The following is a 5756-nucleotide window of genomic DNA, read 5'->3' on the forward strand; positions in this document are numbered from 1 at the left end:
TAATCTTTAAAAATGTTTTCTTATGAAATAAAAATATTTTGTTTTGTTTTTAATCTTTGAAAAGGTTTTTTTTTATTTGGTATATAAAATGAATATTAAACTAAATATCACTAGAAACTTAAACCACAAGTCTTTTGATTCGAACCTAAAATTAAGCGTTAAATGTAATAATTTCGACATTTATCTTGATCTAAGACTTAAACATTTTTACAAGTTTTTTATTAGTTATAATAACTTTCCATGTGTACTTTTTTATGTTGTGTGCACTTCTCGTAATCAATCTTTTTTCATATTTTGAAATTGTATTTGCATCCATCTCAATTTAATTCGGACATCAAATATATTATAAGGGATTGGTTTTGAGAAATTTATTTGTTGCACTCGATGTTAAGAAAAAAACTCTCTCGTAATCGTCTCTTTACTAAAAATAATAACATACGCCTTTTAAATTGTAAAATAGTAATCAAAATAGTTTATATTTAAACTTTTATCGTTAGAGGTTACAATATAACATGTTAATTGAATATTTAACTCTCTATATCGATCTTATATCAATATCATTACAACGTAGACTAATAACTCAAAACCAAAACCAATTATAGAAGTAAAAAGACTAATAACTCAAAACCAAAACCAATTATAGAAGTAAAATCTATAAACCTTCTCAACATAAATAAACTCACTATGTACAAGGAATGCAACTAACTATGTATGACATTTATCAAGTAGTAATGAAATTAACCTTGAGAAAATTGGAGGGACAAACAGGTGGAGAGCGAAGTGATGAGATCATATTTTGGATTGAAGATAAATTAAGATTAATTAAGGGTATGATAGTTTAATTTAGTAAGTATGAAGCTTTAAAAAATATTAAGCATTTTAACACATTAGTAGTTTTCTATCGGTGTAGGAAAAGTATATCCAAACGCATAAAACATAGTCAACTTAGACTGATTTCAATATAATAATAATAATATATTTAAAAAAAAACATAAATAATTTAGCTAACTCCCAAGTCCTAATTACTATTTTTTCCACTCCATTATTTTTGCATTAATATTCGAACCTCCAATCATACTGATGCCCTAATATTAAGATTCATTTCATATAGCTGCTCTTTTGCCATTTTCCTATCTATAGGCCTCAATTCCTCTAGTTGATCTCTTTCAATTTTCCTATCCATGGCCTTCAAGCGAAGAGAGTGGATCAACTTGTGATATTCATCAAGATTGGTGCGGAAGACACTAATAAAATCCTTCATCTGAGTCAATTACTTGAGAGCTTCGTCAAGCTTCTGTTGCTCGAAATATCCAACAATGAGTGTATGATACACAAGACTGAAATATCCAATAAATATTAAGATTGTGGTTACCTTCTCTTCCCTACTCCCCCAAGTCTATGCCTTCCCCAAACTTTGCTTCCCTTTACCTCTCATCTCTTCAAAGATACACAAACCATAAGAGAGTGGAATTTTTTTTATCTAGATTGAAGATGGTGGTGGCCTAAAATGGGAGTAATTATAAAACAAGAAATATGACATAAAGTAAGAGAACCTCACAAAAACAAAAATAATAAAACCAAAGAAGTGGACAAAAGTAAAGTTAGTGACCAAGGAAGTGGAATCTTTTTTAGTAATTGATTAATGGACCACTTCTTTGTAGGCCCACTAGTCATGGATCCATGGCCCATTTCTAGTAAATAAATATTTTTTTTTCATTTCTAAATTTTCTTAAAAGACTTAAATTTATTTAAATTAGTTAAATCAGATGTATATTTTATACGTTTGGATATAAGCAAAATTTCTTGAAGTTTCCATTCAATTTTTTGTTACACATATCAATTTAAGTTTTTTAAAATAAATTTCTATTGCAAAAAATTTTAAATTATATTTTCTAGAAGACATTTATGTTACAAAAATTATAAATGCAATTTTTTAAAACACAATAATATTTTGAAAAACTTAATTTTGAATTTTGTAAAATACAAATAAATTTCTTAGTGTTTTCTTTACCAAAATAAATAAAATTGATAGTTAGTTTGGATAGAATTTGGGGGATGGGGGAGTAACAATTTAATTAAAGGGTATGCAGTATAATTTTCAATTACATAATTACAATAATCATATTGGATGATAAATACAGGTGAAGTGAAAAGTATGGAAAACTCACACATATAAAGCAAATATTTTGAGTTTAAACTGAGTTACTACGAAAAAAATATATATATTTAACGATATTGACGTTATAATGAGTCAAACCTTTGGGAACCAAATATATATCCATTAATTGTGGTGAAATATCCTTTCATGGCCACTTTTTGCTTCATCCCCCTATATTGGACAATTTGTAGGGAAGAGAAAATGGACTATTAAAATTGTAATTTGTTAACAAAATTATCCTTAAAATCTTAAAATGTTTTGTTTTTTCTTGTTGCCAGCCTTTTATTTTCTTTTCCAATTTTTTTTCGTCAATATTTTGTTTACGTTGATGTCATTTTTAATAAACTATTATTTTAAGTCTTTAAATTATAAATATGATAATTTAAAATTTATAAAATATTAAATTTTCATTTAATTTATATAAAATTAGTCAAAATGTTTATTTTATCAATTGTTTTAGATGATTTTTTGTTTAGATTAGAATGTTTAAAGAATTTTCTCAATAATATTATTCAATTTGAATGAACAATTTGAATTTAGTAAATTTAATCTCAAATAGACTAATATTTTTAAATTTAAGACTCAGAATGGTAGTTTATTCTATAATTTTTTTTTTATCTGATATACTATTGTTTTTACATGGTTATGATTATTTACCGCATATATATTGTTGACACCTTAGTATCAAACTTAATAATTATTTACCGTGTATTTGTATTATAAAATTTAATGTTAAATTTAAATTTATTAATCTTTAAGAAAATATCTATAAAATTTTATATTAATATTAATTACTTAAACAAGATAAAAAAATTAATTTTTTAATACATCATTAATATATTTCAAAATTACCGTTTGTTTTTGGCTCCACATCCTATATGGAGGGGGTCCTTGTATTTGGCGTAAGACATGCCCATATTTTTGTTAAAATTAGAAAGCACCTTTGAATTTATTTAACAATTATAAAAATATTTAAAACTACCTTCTTTTAATAACATCAGTGATTCAATTTTTATCATTGTACTAAATTATTGGAGTTTAATACATGACTATATTGAAAACGAACAAACATCCATAAATTTTATTGATAGATTGTCTAAATTTTTTAGCTTGATATTATCTTTCAAGTTTAAATTTGGACCTTGCAATTGTTTGAGAGTTTTTTGTCATTTTATCTAAGAAAACATAAAAACCATCACCTCGTATTTTGAGATTTAGTTTAATTGTAGTTTAGTTTACTACTAGAAAAATTGCTTTTAGAGATTAACTTTTTGGTCATTAAATGAAGAAAGTCGGTCACTAAATTTAATTGCGATAAATTTAGTGACCAATTTAAATCAGTTGGTAAACTACTAGTCGCTAGTTGTTCCGACTAAATCAGCGACCGAATTTAGTGACTAATTATGTGACTGAATTTTGTGACCGATTATTGAGACTGCATTAGTGACTAAAGTTTGAGACTGATTTAACAACCATTTTAAATTAATTTTTTAGTCATTGACGACTATTTTAGAGACGAAATTTGTTATATAAATTGTTATTTTTATTAAAGTAACATTAAGCTAAAGTTAAAGTTTGACGTGTAACACATTCATTTCAGTGCATTTTCTCATCATGTTGATTGGAAATCTAATCACAACCATGAGAGTGAATCTCCCACCCCAAAAAAGCTACCACTGTAATACAGAAAAGGTTTCTTTACCCCCTTTAGTTAACTGACTTCAAAATGATTAGGTCACATAAAAAAACACAAACAATGAAACATAATCAAAAAATTAGAAAATAAATTTGTTACCTTTTAGTTCACGATAACCGACGAGACGACAAACAATAAGGGATTCACGTCGCAGTTGCAGTTTAACGGTTTAAGAGAATTGGTTGGCTTCACGTCGTATTTGCGGAGGTTGATTTGAGAGGGAATTAACAATAGAAGATGATTTCTTATGAATGGCGGTGAGAGGAAATGATTGAAGGTTGAGTTTCTGGGTAGAGAAGGAAATGGTGACTTTGTGGGTTGAGAAAGAAAGGGGTTTAAGGGTTTATGTAAATTGAAAAGGAAAGAAATTTGACGAGGACAAACGGATGTCTGGACCAATTTCATACTTCTCTTTCTTATTTTTTTTTTATAATTAGTTTTTGCATAATTATTTTTTCTTTACATTTTTTTTTCTCACATTTTAATAACTATTTCACATTTTTCTTTTTTCATTAATAAAGAAAACTAAATTATGTAATTAAAAAATAGTCAGTGACTGAAAATTTTGGACGCTAAACTTTAGTTGCTATTTCAGTCTCTAAATTTTATTAGTGACCGATTTAGTGACGAAATAATATTTAGTTTTAAGGTTCAAAATTTCAGTATCTATTTCGGTCGTTAGTGTGAAAGATAAATTTTCTATTAGTGATAACTAGCGACTGAATTTTTGGTTCAGTTGCTATTTCAGTCTCTAAATTTCATTAGCGACCGATTTAGTGACGAGAAAAATATTTAGTTCATAAGTTCAAAATTATGGTCTCTATTTTGGTCGCCAGTGTGACTGAAAATATTAGGTCTCTAAATCGGTCACTATAGGCGAAATTTCTAGTAGTGGTTCTATTAATTTTATCAATTCACAAAATCAATTCTGACATTTTAAAATCTGTCAATTTCAGTTATTTATTCTAATTTTTTAACTGAAAAATTGGGATTTAACATGATTCAAATAACGTGATATATGATGTAAAATGATTAATATTCATTAAATCACAATAAAAACTAAATTTTTAACTTTAGAAACTTTTTATTTTTATAATTTAATATTTTAATTAATAACACATGAATGATCAATACACTAGATGATTATATATCAAAATATTGTATTTCATGTCATTTAAAATATATCAAATCATTATTTTTTTATTCAAAAATATAATAAAAGAATCAAAATTATTAATTTTTAAAATAAGATAATCAATTCTGTAAATTAATTAAAATAGAGATATCATTAAGCTTTGAGATTTAGAATAATATTAGAAAAGCTTAATTTAGTGCACTCATGTTTAATAAAAAAATAGCTTAGTTTGTATACAACAACACCCCGTAAAAATGTTGTTTAGAGATATACTATTAGAGTATATTACAGTATTATTTCTTAAAATATCCAAACAAAATATAATTAAATTAAATTCATATATATAAAAATGTTGTTTACAGATCTTACTAATAAAATACATTATATTCAATCAATTAAAAAAAAACGTTAATTTTGCAGTATATATTACAGATCTTACTACAACATATTCCACCAATATTTTGCTGTTTATATGGTTTATATTCCATCAATACATTGTATTTTGCAGTATGTATTCGAGACCAAAGTTATAAAAACACACATAAAAAATAAAATACACTATATTTTACGGACCAAGATCCCCGGCATCTCTCAAAACCAAATTTTCTCTCTAATTTTAATTTTTTTTTATTAATCTAATTTAATCATCAACTTTCTTTAGAAAACAACTAAATTTATCAAAGTCGCCAACTATCAAAGATAAGATATTTCATTTCATATTTTGGAGTGTATATATATATAAAATATATATTTCTTTTTCAATATAT

General features: G+C 25.5%; 1 long non-coding RNA gene across 1 annotated transcript; it reads right to left on the reverse strand.

Annotated features, from left to right (window-relative positions):
* Positions 1-937: 937 nt before the first annotated feature.
* LOC113786174 (uncharacterized) lies at positions 938-4977 on the reverse strand. The gene is made up of 2 exons (XR_012162639.1): positions 3954-4977; positions 938-1502 (listed from the first exon to the last, which is right to left on the reverse strand). It is a non-coding gene; the product is annotated as an uncharacterized lncRNA (long non-coding RNA).
* Positions 4978-5756: the final 779 nt, after the last annotated feature.

Source organism: Cicer arietinum, chromosome 4 (assembly GCF_000331145.2).
Source record: "Cicer arietinum cultivar CDC Frontier isolate Library 1 chromosome 4, Cicar.CDCFrontier_v2.0, whole genome shotgun sequence".
Taxonomy (NCBI): Eukaryota; Viridiplantae; Streptophyta; class Magnoliopsida; order Fabales; family Fabaceae; genus Cicer; species Cicer arietinum.